Genomic DNA, 16692 nt, shown 5'->3' with positions numbered 1-16692 from the left:
TCTTTAAAAATGATTGCTTAACATTTTTGTTGGAAACTATATATTTTTAACATATGAATATTATGTGATATATTAATCTCTTAACGTGTTTGATATTATGTGATAGATGTCTACCTCTAGAACAAGTCCCATTGACTCACCTAATAATAATGAAGAGTCAAATGTAATTTGGAATGATTTGTGGACTGATTCACAAGTTCCCGAAGAGGAACCGGAAGAAGAGTCGGAACCGGAAGAAGAATCGGAACCGGAAGAAGAATCGGAACCGGATGAAGAAATAGAACCGGTGGGGGAAATAATAAAACGGTTAAGTAAAAGAAAATCCTCAACCAACCGACCAAAGTTAATTATGGTCAATGGTGTTTCCGCCAAGGAAGCAAAATATTGGGAGGATTACCAATTCTCCGATGAATCGGATTCCGACGAGAATTCCGATGATGTTATAGAAATTACCCCAACTGAATTTAAAAAGTCAAAAGAAAATAATAAGGGAAAGGGCATAAAAATAGAGAAATCTAATTCCAACCCCGATGAACTTTATATGTATCGTCAACCCCCGAAGTCCTTAAGTTGTAACAATGACCCGAGAACCTCTAAACCACCAGGTTTTTCTAAACCAATGTGGACAACGACGGCTCGTATTAGGGGAACATCATATATCCCTAGAAACTTGGCAAAACGAACCAAAACCGAAGAAGAAGAAACGAGCGAGTCGGAATAAGATAGTTGTATTCGTGTGGTGTAATATATGGAATATAGTGTTCTTATGCTTTATGATATATGTAAAAATTGCTTGTATTAATAAGTATTTTTTTTATGAATCTAACTCTTGTCTATTTTACAGTTTAAAAACACAAAATGGATAGACAACCCAATATTTTAAGAGACCTACCCGGAGACATGATTGATGAAATCTTGTCTAGAGTCGGCCAGAATTCTTCGGCACAACTATTTAAGGCGAGATCAGTTTGTAAGACATTCGAAGAACGTTCCAAGAATGTCTTGGTTTATAAGAGACTTTCGTTTGAAAGATGGGGGATATCACATTGGGAAACCCATAAGTTACGATGTGTTTACTTTGACGCATATATTGCGGGGAACCCAAATGCTATTTTACGCAACGGGTTAAGAAATTATTTTGACTCAATATATCCGAATATTGGACTTCGTGATTTAGAAAAAGCGGCTAACATGCAACATAAAGAAGCATGTTATGCTTACGGATTAGTAATGTTCGCTTCTCACCAAAGTGAGAACAAGAACATCGGGCTACAACTATTAAACAAAACGTTCCCACAAGTGACGGAGTCGGTAATTGGGGTAAGAAATGAGGTTTTTAGATTGTTACGGGACTGTTGGACATTACGTAACCCTCGTCCCTTTGATGACGTTACAACACGCTGTCTTATCAACGGCCATAACGGTTATGTTGCACAAGACCAAGGATGGGAAGTAGTCCTAGTAAAACCAGAATGCATGACTTGTTTCTGGACGTATGAATTACGTGTCTTTATTGCCTTTGCTGAACGACTTGTGTACTAGCTAGAATTGTCTTCACAACTATCTTGTATCAAAGTTATTGTGTGCTATATTTCATGCTTTATGTAAAATAAGCGGTATTGTAAGTTTGTAAAATATTGTATAAAAGTTTGAACGCGAAATATTATTATAATCAGTTTTTCATATAGAATTGTAGTAGTTGAATTGTATATTAGCTACTAAGTATGAACTTAACGGGTAGGTACTACCCGAATTTAAAATTATAAAACGCTAATATGAAGAAAAAGCTTTTATAAATGAGTTCATATTATGCTACGAAATACTATTAACTACTCTTAATATTCTGTATGATTAACTTGTTCCATTTAACTATTTTGAAGGAAATGGCACCGACTACTCGACACACCGTGAATATGAATGAAGAGGAATTCCGTACTTTTCTAGCTTCAAACATAGCCGCAGTACAGGCTGCGCTACATACCAACAATAACCTTGGATCTAGCAGTACAGGAAATCGTGTAGGATGCACCTACAAAGAATTCACTGCCTGCAAACCTTTGGAATTTGATGGAACCGAAGGACCGATCGGATTGAAACGGTGGACCGAGAAGGTTGAATCGGTGTTTGCCATAAGTAAGTGTACTGAAGAGGACAAAGTGAAGTACACTACGCATACCTTCACAGGTTCTGCGTTAACATGGTGGAATACCTATCTAGAGCAAGTGGGACAAGATGATGCGTACGCACTACCGTGGTCAGCATTCAAGCACTTGATGAACGAGAAGTACCGTCCCAGAACCGAGGTCAATAAGCTCAAGACAGAACTTAGAGGGTTACGAACCCAAGGATTTGATATTACCACGTACGAAAGACGATTCACAGAATTGTGCCTATTGTGTCCGGGAGCATTCGAAGATGAGGAAGAGAAGATCGACGCGTTTGTGAAAGGATTACCGGAAAGAATCCAAGAAGATATAAGTTCACACGAGCCCGCCTCCATACAACATGCATGTAGAATGGCTCACAAACTAGTGAACCAGATTGAAGAAAGAATTAAAGAACAGACTGCTGAAGAGGCCAATGTGAAGCAAGTCAAAAGAAAGTGGGAGGAAAACGGTGATAAGAATCACCAATACAACAACAATAGCAATTACAACAATAATCGCAACAATTATCCCAACAATCGCAACATCAATCGCAACTACAACAAACGGCCCAACAACAACAACAACAACAACAACAACAGCAACTACAACAATCATCCCAACAACAATAATAACCGCAACAACAACAACAATCAGAAGCAGCTATGCCAAAGGTGTGAAAAGAATCACTCGGGGTTCTGCACCAAATTTTGCAACAAGTGTAAAAGAAATGGTCATAGCGCGGCGAAGTGTGAGGTCTACGGACCAGGGGTTAATAGAACGAAAGGAACAAATGGTGTCGGAACGAGTAATGGCGGAGCAAGTAGTGTCGGAGCAAGTTATGCCAATGTAGTTTGTTATAAATGTGGAAAACCAGGCCACATTATTAGAAATTGCCCGAACCAGGAGAACACGAATGGACAAGGCCGTGGAAGAGTTTTCAATATTAATGCGGTAGAGGCACAGGAAGACCCGGAGCTTGTTACGGGTACGTTTCTTATTGACAATAAATCTGCTTACGTTTTATTTGATTCGGGTGCGGATAGAAGCTATATGAGTAGAGATTTTTGTGCTAAATTAAGTTGTCCATTGACGCCTTTGGATAGTAAATTTTTACTCGAATTAGCAAATGGTAAATTAATTTCAGCAGATAATATATGTCGGAATCGAGAAATTAAACTGGTTAGCGAAACATTTAAGATTGATTTGATACCAGTAGAGCTAGGGAGTTTTGATGTGATAATCGGTATGGACTGGTTGAAAGAAATGAAAGCAGAGATCGTTTGTTACAAAAATGCAATTCGTATTATACGAGAAAAAGGAAAACCCTTAATGGTGTACGGAGAAAAGGGCAACACGAAGCTACATCTTATTAGTAATTTGAAGGCACAAAAACTAATAAGAAAAGGTTGCTATGCTGTTCTAGCACACGTCGAGAAAGTACAAACTGAAGAAAAGAGCATCAATGATGTTCCCATTGCAAAAGAATTTCCCGATGTATTTCCGAAAGAATTACCGGGATTACCCCCACATCGATCCGTTGAATTTCAAATAGATCTTGTACCAGGAGCTGCACCAATAGCTCGTGCTCCTTACAGACTCGCACCCAGCGAGATGAAAGAACTACAAAGCCAGTTACAAGAACTTTTAGAGCGTGGTTTCATTCGACCAAGCACATCACCGTGGGGAGCTCCTGTTTTATTTGTCAAGAAGAAAGATGGTACATTCAGGTTGTGTATCGACTACCGAGAGTTGAACAAACTTACCATCAAGAACCGCTACCCACTACCGAGAATCGACGACTTATTTGATCAACTACAAGGCTCGTCTGTTTATTCAAAGATTGACTTACGTTCCGGGTATCATCAAATGCGGGTGAAAGAAGATGATATTCCAAAGACTGCTTTCAGAACACGTTACGGTCATTACGAGTTTATGGTCATGCTGTTTGGTTTAACTAATGCACCAGCTGTGTTCATGGACCTTATGAACCGAGTGTGTGGACCATACCTTGACAAGTTTGTCATTGTTTTCATTGATGACATACTTATTTACTCAAAGAATGACCAAGAACACGGTGAACATTTGAGAAAGGTGTTAGAAGTATTGAGGAAGGAAGAATTGTACGCTAAGTTTTCAAAGTGTGCATTTTGGTTGGAAGAAGTTCAATTCCTCGGTCACATAGTGAACAAAGAAGGTATTAAGGTGGATCCGGCAAAGATAGAAACTGTTGAAAAGTGGGAAACCCCGAAAACTCCGAAACACATACGCCAGTTTTTAGGACTAGCTGGTTACTACAGAAGGTTCATCCAAGACTTTTCCAGAATAGCAAAACCCTTGACTGCATTAACGCATAAAGGGAAGAAATTTGAATGGAATGATGAACAAGAGAAAGCGTTTCAGTTATTGAAGAAAAAGCTAACTACGGCACCTATATTGTCATTGCCTGAAGGGAATGATGATTTTGTGATTTATTGTGACGCATCAAAGCAAGGTCTCGGTTGTGTATTAATGCAACGAACGAAGGTGATTGCTTATGCGTCTAGACAATTGAAGATTCACGAACAAAATTATACGACGCATGATTTAGAATTAGGCGCGGTTGTTTTTGCATTAAAGACTTGGAGGCACTACTTATATGGGGTCAAAAGTATTATATATACCGACCACAAAAGTCTTCAACACATATTTAATCAGAAACAACTGAATATGAGGCAGCGTAGGTGGATTGAATTATTGAATGATTACGATTTTGAGATTCGTTACCACCCGGGGAAGGCAAATGTGGTAGCCGATGCCTTGAGCAGGAAGGATAGAGAACCCATTCGAGTAAAATCTATGAATATAATGATTCATAATAACATTACTACTCAAATAAAGGAGGCGCAACAAGGAGTTTTAAAAGAGGGAAATTTAAAGGATGAAATACCCAAAGGATCGGAGAAGCATCTTAATATTCGGGAAGACGGAACCCGGTATAGGGCTGAAAGGATTTGGGTACCAAAATTTGGAGATATGAGAGAAATGGTACTTAGAGAAGCTCATAAAACCAGATACTCAATACATCCTGGAACGGGGAAGATGTACAAGGATCTCAAGAAACATTTTTGGTGGCCGGGTATGAAAGCCGATGTTGCTAAATACGTAGGAGAATGTTTGACGTGTTCTAAGGTCAAAGCTGAGCATCAGAAACCATCAGGTCTACTTCAACAACCCGAAATCCCGGAATGGAAATGGGAAAACATTACCATGGATTTCATCACTAAATTGCCAAGGACTGCAAGTGTTTTTGATACTATTTGGGTAATAGTTGATCGTCTCACCAAATCAGCACACTTCCTACCAATAAGAGAAGATGACAAGATGGAGAAGTTAGCACGACTGTATTTGAAGGAAGTCGTCTCCAGACATGGAATACCAATCTCTATTATCTCTGATAGGGATGGCAGATTTATTTCAAGATTCTGGCAGACATTACAGCAAGCATTAGGAACTCGTCTAGACATGAGTACTGCCTATCATCCACAAACTGATGGGCAGAGCGAAAGGACGATACAAACGCTTGAATACATGCTACGAGCATGTGTTATTGATTTCGGAAACAGTTGGGATCGACATCTACCGTTAGCAGAATTTTCCTACAACAACAGCTACCATTCAAGCATTGAGATGGCGCCGTTTGAAGCACTTTATGGTAGAAAGTGCAGGTCTCCGATTTGTTGGAGTGAGGTGGGGGATAGACAGATTACGGGTCCGGAGATTATACAAGAAACTACCGAGAAGATCATCCAAATTCAACAACGGTTGAAAACCGCCCAAAGTCGACAAAAGAGCTACGCTGACATTAAAAGAAAAGATATAGAATTTGAAATTGGAGAGATGGTCATGCTTAAAGTTTCACCTTGGAAAGGCGTTGTTCGATTTGGTAAACGAGGGAAATTAAATCCAAGGTATATTGGACCATTCAAGATTATTGATCGTGTCGGACCAGTAGCTTACCGACTTGAGTTACCTCAACAACTCGCGGCTGTACATAACACTTTCCACGTCTCGAATTTGAAGAAATGTTTTGCTAAAGAAGATCTCACTATTCCGTTAGATGAAATCCAAATCAACGAAAAACTCCAATTCATCGAAGAACCCGTCGAAATAATGGATCGTGAGGTTAAAAGACTTAAGCAAAACAAGATACCAATTGTTAAGGTTCGATGGAATGCTCGTAGAGGACCCGAGTTCACCTGGGAGCGTGAAGATCAGATGAAGAAGAAATACCCGCATCTATTTCCAGAAGATTCGTCAACACCTTCAACAGCTTAAAATTTCGGGACGAAATTTATTTAACGGATAGGTACTGTAGTGACCCGAACTTTTCCATGTTTATATATATTAATTGAGATTGATGTTTACATGATTAAATGTTTCCAACATGTTAAGCAATCAAACTTGTTAAGACTTGATTAATTGAAATAGGTTTCATATAGACAATTGACCACCCAAGTTGATCGGTGATTCACGAACGTTAAAACTTGTAAAAAAAAAACTATATGATGACATATATATGGTTATATATATAGTTAACATGATATTATGATAAGTAAACATATCATTGATTATATTAACAATGAACTACATATGTAAAAACAAGACTACTAACTTAATGATTTTGAAACGAGACATATATGTAACGTTTATCGTTGTAACGACATTTAATGTATATATATCATATTAAGAGATATTCGTACATCATAATATCATGATAATATAATAATTTAAAATCTCTTTTGTAATTATAAACATTGGGTTAACAACATTTAACAAGATCGTTAACCTAAAGGTTTCAAAACAACACTTACATGTAACGACTAACGATGACTTAACGACTCAGTTAAAATGTATATACATGTAGTGCTTTAATATGTATTTATACACTTTTGAAAGACTTCAATACACTTATCAAAATACTTCTACTTAACAAAAATGCTTACAATTACATTCTCGTTCAGTTTCATCAACAATTCTACTCGTATGCACCCGTATTCGTACTCGTACAATACACAGCTTTTAGATGTATGTACTATTGGTATATACACTCCAATGATCAGCTCTTAGCAGCCCATGTGAGTCACCTAACACATGTGGGAACCATCATTTGGCAACTAGCATGAAATATCTCATAAGATTACAAAAATATGAGTAATCATTCATGACTTATTTACATGAAAACAAAATTACATATCCTTTATATCTAATCCATACACCAACGACCAAAAACACCTACAAACACTTTCATTCTTCAATTTTCTTCATCTAATTGAACTCTCTCAAGTTCTATCTTCAAGTTCTAAGTGTTCTTCATAAATTCCAAAAGTTCTAGTTTCATAAAATCAAGAATACTTTCAAGTTTGCTAGCTCACTTCCAATCTTGTAAGGTGATCATCCAACCTCAAGAAATCTTTGTTTCTTACAGTAGGTTATCATTCTAATACAAGGTAATAATCATATTCAAACTTTGGTTCAATTTCTATAACTATAACAATCTTATTTCAAGTGATGATCTTACTTGAACTTGTTTTCGTGTCATGATTTTGCTTCAAGAACTTTGAGCCATCCAAGGATCCATTGAAGCTAGATCCATTTTTCTCTTTTCCAGTAGGTTCATCCAAGGAACTTAAGGTAGTAATGATGTTCATAACATCATTCGATTCATACATATAAAGCTATCTTATTCGAAGGTTTAAACTTGTAATCACTAGAACATAGTTTAGTTAATTCTAAACTTGTTCGCAAACAAAAGTTAATCCTTCTAACTTGACTTTTAAAATCAACTAAACACATGTTCTATATCTATATGATATGCTAACTTAATGATTTAAAACCTGGAAACACGAAAAACACCGTAAAACCGGATTTACGCCGTCGTAGTAACACCGCGGGCTGTTTTGGGTTAGTTAATTAAAAACTATGATAAACTTTGATTTAAAAGTTGTTATTCTGAGAAAATGATTTTTATTATGAACATTAAACTATATCTAAAAATTATGGTTAAACTCAAAGTGGAAGTATGTTTTCTAAAATGGTCATCTAGACGTCGTTCTTTCGACTGAAATGACTACCTTTACAAAAACGACTTGTAACTTATTTTTCCGACTAGAAACCTATACTTTTTTTGTTTAGATTCATAAAATAGAGTTCAATATGAAACCATAGCAATTTGATTCACTCAAAACGGATTTAAAATGAAGAAGTTATGGGTAAAACAAGATTGGATAATTTTTCTCATTTTAGCTACGTGAAAATTGGTAACAAATCTATTCCAACCATAACTTAATCAACTTGTATTATATATTATGTAATCTTGAGATACCATAGACACGTATACAATGTTTCGACCTATCATGTCGACACATCTATATATATTTCGGAACAACCATAGACACTCTATATGTGAATGTTGGAGTTAGCTATACAGGGTTGAGGTTGATTCCAAAATATATATAGTTTGAGTTGTGATTAATACTGAGATACGTATACACTGGGTCGTGGATTGATTCAAGATAATATTTATCGATTTATTTCTGTACATCTAACTGTGGACAACTAGTTGTAGGTTACTAACGAGGACAGCTGACTTAATAAACTTAAAACATCAAAATATATTAAAAGTGTTGTAAATATATTTTGAACATACTTTGATATATATGTATATATTGTTATAGGTTCGTGAATCAACCAGTGGCCAAGTCTTACTTCCCGACGAAGTAAAAATCTGTGAAAGTGAGTTATAGTCCCACTTTTAAAATCTAATATTTTTGGGATGAGAATACATGCAGGTTTTATAAATGATTTACAAAATAGACACAAGTACGTGAAACTACATTCTATGGTTGAATTATCGAAATCGAGTATGCCCCTTTTTATTAAGTCTGGTAATCTAAGAATTAGGGAACAGACACCCTAATTGACGCGAATCCTAAAGATAGATCTATTGGGCCTAACAAACCCCATCCAAAGTACCGGATGCTTTAGTACTTCGAAATTTATATCATATCCGAAGGGTGTCCCGGAATGATGGGGATATTCTTATATATGCATCTTGTTATTGTCGGTTACCAGGTGTTCACCATATGAATGATTTTTATCTCTATGTATGGGATGTGTATTGAAATATGAAATCTTGTGGTCTATTGTTACGATTTGATATATATAGGTTAAACCTATAACTCACCAACATTTTTGTTGACGTTTTAAGCATGTTTATTCTCAGGTGATTATTAAGAGCTTCCGCTGTCGCATACTTAAATAAGGACAAGATTTGGAGTCCATGCTTGTATGATATTGTGTAAAAACTGCATTCAAGAAACTTATTTTGTTGTAACATATTTGTATTGTAAACCATTATGTAATGGTCGTGTGTAAACAGGATATTTTAGATTATCATTATTTGATAATCTACGTAAAGATTTTTAAACCTTTATTGATGAAATAAAGGTTATGGTTTGTTTAAAAATGAATGCAGTCTTTGAAAAACGTCTCATATAGAGGTCAAAACCTCGCAACGAAATCAATTAATATGGAACGTTTTTAATCAATAAGAACGGGACATTTCAGTCCTTATTTTAGTATGCAACAGCGGAAGCTCTTAGTATTCACCTGAGAATAAACATGCTTTAAATGCCAACAAAAATGTTGGTGAGTTATAGATTTAACCTATATATATATATATATATATATATATATATATATATATATATATATATCAAATCGTAACAATAGACCACAAGATTTCATATTTCAATATGCATCCCATACATAGAGATAAAAATCATTCATATGGTGAACACCTGGTAACCGACATTAACAAGATGCATATATAATAATATCCCCATCATTCCGGGACACCCTTCGGATATGATATAAATTTTGAAGTACTAAAGCATCCGGTACTTTGGATGGGGTTTGTTAGGCCCAATAGATCTATCTTTAGGATTCGCTTCAATTAGGGTGTCTGTTCCCTAATTCTTAGATTACCAGACTTAATAAAAAGGGGCATATTCGATTTCGATAATTCAACCATAGAATGTAGTTTCATGTACTTGTGTCTATTTTGTAAATCATTTATAAAACCTGCATGTATTCTCATCCCAAAAATATTAGATTTTAAAAGTGGGACTATAACTCACTTTCACAGATTTTTACTTCGTCGGGAAGTAAGACTTGGCCACTGGTCGATTCACGAACCTATAACAAATATGTACATATATATCAAAGTATATTCAAAATATATTTACAACACTTTTAATACATTTTTATGTTTTAAGTTTATTAAGTCAGCTGTCCTTGTTAGTAACCTATAACTAGTTGTCCAACGTTAGATGTACAGAAAAAATTTGATATATATTATCTTGAATCAATCCACGTCCCAGTGTATACACGTCTCAGGCTAGATCACAACTCAAAGTATATATATTTTTGGAATCAGCCTCAACTCCCACATTACTGCATATAGAGTGTCTATGGTTGTTCCAAATAATATATACACATGGGTCGATATGATATGTCAAAACATTTGCATACGTGTCTATGGTATCCCAAGATTACATAATATATTAGAATACATGTATAATACAATATAAGTTAGCTAGGATATGATTAATATAGATTTGTTACCAATTTTCACGTTGCTACAACAAGAAAAATTATCCAATCTTGTTTTACCCATAACTTCTTCATTTTAAATCCGTTTTGAGTGAATCAAATTGCTATGGTTTCATATTGAACTCTATTTTATGAATATAAATAGAAAAAGTATAGGTTTATAGTCGGAAATATAAGTTACATGTCGTTTTTGTAAAGGTAGTCATTTCAGTCGAAAGAACGGCGTCTAGATGACCATTTTAGAAAACATACTTCCACTTTGAGTTTAACCATGATTTTTGGATATAGTTTCATGTTTATAAGAAAAATCATTTTCCCAGAAGAACAACTTTTAAATCAAAGTTTATCATAGTTTTTAATTAACTAACCCAAAACAGCCCGCGGTGTTACTACGACGGCGTATGTCCGGTTTTACAGTGTTCTTCGTGTTTCCAGATTTTAAATCATTAAGTTAGCATATCATATAGATATAGAACATGTGTTTAGTTGATTTTAAAAGTCAAGTTAGAAGGGTTAACTATTGTTTGCGAACAAGTTTAGAATTAACTAAACTATGTTCTAGTGATTACAAGTTTAAACCTTCGAATAAGATAGCTTTATATGTATGAATCGAATGATGTTATGAACATCATTAATACCTCAAGTATTCTGGATAAAGATACTGGAAATGAGAAAAATAGATCTAGCTTTAAAGGATCCTTGGATGGCTTGAAAGTTTTGAAGCAGAATCATGACACGAAAAACAAGTTCAAGTAAGATTTCCACTCGAAATAAGATTGTTATAGTTATAGAATGTAATGACCCGGACTTTTTCGATCAATTTATACTTATAAGATTAATATTTACCTAAATTAAACCTTACCAACATGATAAGCAATCCAAATTGTTGAGATTTATGTTTTTAAAATGAGTTTTACACAACGTTTGACCGTCTAGTTTGACCGATGATATCACGAACTATATAATATATGATAATTATACGTTTGTGTATATATATGTATATATACATATTTAACATGATCTAAGGATGTTTTAATATCTTATTTTGTATTAATAACAATAAGTTATAAGTATATTTTGAAACTACTAACTTAAGTTTTCAAAACGATAACCATACGTAACGTTATTTGACATAAATACTTATAACCTATAATGTTTATACATATATCGTATATGTAATGTATTTAATCACTTTTTAAGGACTTAAATACATAAAACAATATAAGTATATTCACAAAATATAGCTATATTTGAATTCTCATTCCATTTTTCACAAAATTTCTATACGTATATCTAGAGTACATGTACTCATATCATACCTAGCTTCTATACGTATTTACTATTGGTATATACACATCAAATCACCACCAACCAGCCCTTGTTCATGCCTTATGTATAAGGTAACTCTCTTGTTCATGCCTTATGTATAAGGTAACTACTTTTGATGTTTAGTATGACTAATTACATAAAAATACAACATGAAATTTTGTCCATGTTTTTCCATTAATCATGTTTTTATGGCCTTAAATACATCTTCCATTTTCAAATTTTACTACCTCATTTCTTTAACCAAAAACACACTCTTAAGAAACTCCATAACCATTCAGCTAAAATCCATGAAGATCTAGCCATAAAAACATCACTTAATCACCATAAGAAAACTCTTACAAAAACACTTCAAGAATCCTTCCAAGAACACAAGTTTACTTCCAATCTTTCATCCAATTCCATCACCCTTTTGGTTCTAGGTCTTTACTCCTCTTTTACAGCAATCTTGTCCAAGTAACTTGAGGTAGTAACTATGTTCATAACCTTATTCGATTCATATATGTATAGCTATCTTATTTTATGGTATAAAATTTTAACAACAAGAACATAGTTTGAATGTTTTCAAACTTGTTTGCAAACTAAATAGATCCTTCTAACTTAACTTTTAAAATACTTCAAGACCTGTAATATATCATAAATATATTCTAATTTAACAAGGTATAACTTGGTTTTTCAAAGAACACCTTAAAAACTGTTTTTACGACGTCGGAGTGCAACCGGGGGCTGTTTTGGGTTGGATAATTAAAAACTATCTTGAACCTTGAATTGGAGGTTTATTTTCTGGAAAAATGATATTTACTATGAATATGATAACACATAAAAATTTCATGATTTAACTCAAAGTATAAGTATTTTTAGAAAAATAATCATTTAAGGTTGTTTACATGATGGAAAATGATTAACTTCATAAGTTTCACCAAAGTTTGACCTATGACCTGTGATTTCGAATACAAACTAAGGTATTTACAGTTCATATTCTTAAAGAAGGACTCGATCCAAGGAAGTGGCAAGTTGAACCAACGAAAACGGAGTTGTAACGAAGAAACTATGACCAAAACAAAATCGGATATCCAAGACTAGTTTAGCCACGAAAATAATTGGAGAAAATTAAAAAATCACATCTTTCTAAAATAACATGATATTTTATATATGTGTACTCATAATTTAATTTTATATGGTTCAGGATCACCCGTAAACAATACGAGAAGATTAATCATAAGATCCCATGATTGTACGCAACACGTCATTTGACAACACCGGTACCGTGGGTCAAGATTAATCTCGACCAATACATATACGATGGGGGTTTTATTTATTTCATTGGGGGTTTATTAAACACCTAAAAATGAACCATTAAAATTGAATTACTAACATCGGACTGCTAACTACGGACTAAGAAATTATTAAAAGTATTAAAAGTATAATAAGTATATATATGTGACGATTGTTTTAAAAAGAAAAGGTATTGATATATTATATATGGATAGGTTCGTGATATCAACCGGAGACCAAGTCAAAATATATATAACTTCAAGGCAAAAGTGAGTATATAGTCCCACTTTTAAACTCTAAATATTTCGGGATGAGAATACATGTATTTTATGTTTTACATTATGGACACAAGTAACTGAAAATTATATTCTACGTTGAGTTGTACCACTGGCATACTTCCCTGTAGCTTGGTAACTATTATTTACAGCGGTATTGTAAACGCGAATCCTGTTGATAGATCTATCGGGCCTGACAACCCCAACCGGACTGGATGACCAGTATTCAACGGTTGCACAGTACTTCGTTTCGTGACTACACTTGGTACGGTGTAGTAAGATTTCATAATAAAGGGAATATGCGACGTGATTAAATGTTAAGTATGGTTACCAAGTGCTCAACCACTTAGAATATTCTTATTAAAATGTTTACATATGAAATCTTGTGGTCTATATTTATATCGCTGCCGGCATTAAACCTATATCTCACCAACTTTATGTTGACGTTTTAAACATGTCTATTCTCAGGTGATAACTAAAAGCTTCCGCTGCAACATGTTGAATTTAAGCAAGATCTTGAGTATGCATATTTGTGTCAAAAATAAAACTGCATATCCGAGGAATTGTAATGTAAAATATGCTAGAAATTGTATTGTTATCATCACATGTAAAGTTTGTAAGTCTAAGATTATCGCTAAACGATAATCATCTTTATATTGTCTAAAACTTGTATTAAAATAAGAGTTATGGTTTGTAATGTAAAATAAATGCAGTTGTTCTTTTAAAAATGTCGCATATAGAGGTCAATACCTCGCAATGAAATCATACGTTATTTAACTCGTTCTTATGGTTAAGGAAGGGTTATGACATGTGGTATCAGAGCGGTGGTCTTAGCGAACCAGGTTTGCATTAGTGTGTCTAACTGATAAGTCGTTAGGATACATTAGTAAGTCTGGACTTTGACCGGGTCTGATTTAAAAACCATTGCTTATCATTGTTGGTTAAAATTTATATGTAAATATTATGTAGTACTAATGGGTTAGTTGTTGTGTGATAGATGTCGGGCTCAAAACTTGTTATCACATTCAGCGACTCCGAACCAGAATCTTCAGATGGTGTTCCAGTCATTAACCTATCCGATGACGAAAATAATATCTTTGGGGAAGACTCACAAATTCCGGATGAACCGACTATAGAGAACCCGGAAAGTGAACCCGAGGAGGAAAGTGAACCCGAGGAGGAAAGTGAACCCGAGGAGGAAAGTGAACCCGAGGAAGAAATACAGGAAATTACAAAAGACAAGTTCGAACTAGGAAAGAAACGAAAGGCTAATGAATTAGAAAATTCAAATCCCGAGTTTAGTAAGGATGATGTGGCACCAACTCCACTAGACACTACCACCCCTATTCCCGCTATTCCTATTCGTTCTATCCCGGCATCCAGTTCTTCAGTCCCACAGCCAAAATATAGGCAGACAGCTAGGATAAGCGTTAGGCAATTCATTGAACCTAAACATCTTAGAAAATAGACCAAACGATGCGCTGCCGTATTAAACCATGGGATCATATAATGTTTTGTATAATATTATTAGTGTGGTTTGCTTAATGTTCGATGTAAGATAAGCATATGTAAAATAGTGAAGTGTGAAATGCAATAATTTTCCATGGTTAAGTATTATTTAGATGGTAGTAATTGATTCTGTACTAAGCTATTAAGTATGGACATTAACGGGTAGGTACTACCCTAGATATAATTATAAAACGCTAATAAGAAGAAAAGGCTTTTATAATAATACCTGGTTCATATTATTAATAAGCTATAATGTACTGTAAATATACACTACATCTATAATATTCCATGTGAATAATTATTTTCTTTTCATTCTTATAGAAGAATATGGCGCGATTGAACCGAATGACGGAACAAGAAATCCAGGAACTCATCAATCAGCGAGTGAACGACAGAATGTTATGGGTCGAGGCTGCAAGAGGTGCTGCAGTTAACCCAAATCCTCGTGTGGGGTGCACTTACAAAACTTTTCAAGCTTGCAAGCCCTCATCATTCAATGGAACAGAAGGACCGATCGGTTTAACCCGGTGGATAGAAAAGATGGAGACTGTGTTTAAAATAAGTGGTTGTGTTGAAAAGGACATGACCAAGTATGCATCGTGCACTTTACAAGATAGTGCACTCACGTGGTGGAAAAATTATGTGAAGGCTGTAGGAGGAGATGTAGCTTATGATACTCCTTGGGAAGAATTCAAAACAATGTTAATCAACGAGTATTGTCCAAGGAACGAGGTTAGGAAGTTGGAAGATGAATTACGAAGCCTGAAGGTTGTTGGTACTGAAATCACCAACTACAATCAGCGATTCATGGAATTAGTTTTGCTATGTCCTGAATTGGTTCCAACCGAAGAACGGAAGATTGAAATGTACAAAGATGGTTTGCCCAAAAAGGTCAAGGCAAATGTTACAGCATCGAAACCTAAGACAATTCATGAAGCTATAACCATGGCAAACGAGCTAATGGATCAGGTCATCATGGATAAGAAAGTATCCAATACTGATGTGAAGGTATCAGGTAACAAAAGAAAGTGGAATGGAAATTATGATCGAGGTAACCAACAACAATCTTTTAAGAAACAAGAAATCACGCAAGGTGCGGGTAGTGGTTTAAGCTTTGGTTATAAAGGACAAAATCCTTTATGCAACCGATGCCACAAACATCACTCTGGTTACTATAATGTGGTATGCAACAAATGTAATCGAAAGGGTCATCTTCCTGAAGATTGTAGGGCTCTCGTTACAAATACAAATGGTACCAAGACTCCTGCCACTAATGCAAATAGAACTGCTTTGGCTACTGTTACTTGTTATGGATGTGGGAAACAGGGTCATTATAAGAGCCAGTGCCCGAATCCAGAGAAGAATATCGGACCTGCACGAGGGAGAGCATTTGTTATTAATGCTAGAGAGGCGTGTGAAGACCCGGAGCTTGTTACGGGTACGTTTACCATTAATAACTTATCCGCATCTATTATATTTGATACTGGTGCTGATAGAAGTTACGTGTG

The sequence above is a fragment of the Rutidosis leptorrhynchoides genome, chromosome 2, assembly GCF_046630445.1.
Source record: "Rutidosis leptorrhynchoides isolate AG116_Rl617_1_P2 chromosome 2, CSIRO_AGI_Rlap_v1, whole genome shotgun sequence".
Classification (NCBI taxonomy): Eukaryota; Viridiplantae; Streptophyta; class Magnoliopsida; order Asterales; family Asteraceae; genus Rutidosis; species Rutidosis leptorrhynchoides.
Note: the sequence above shows the minus strand (reverse complement) of the source record.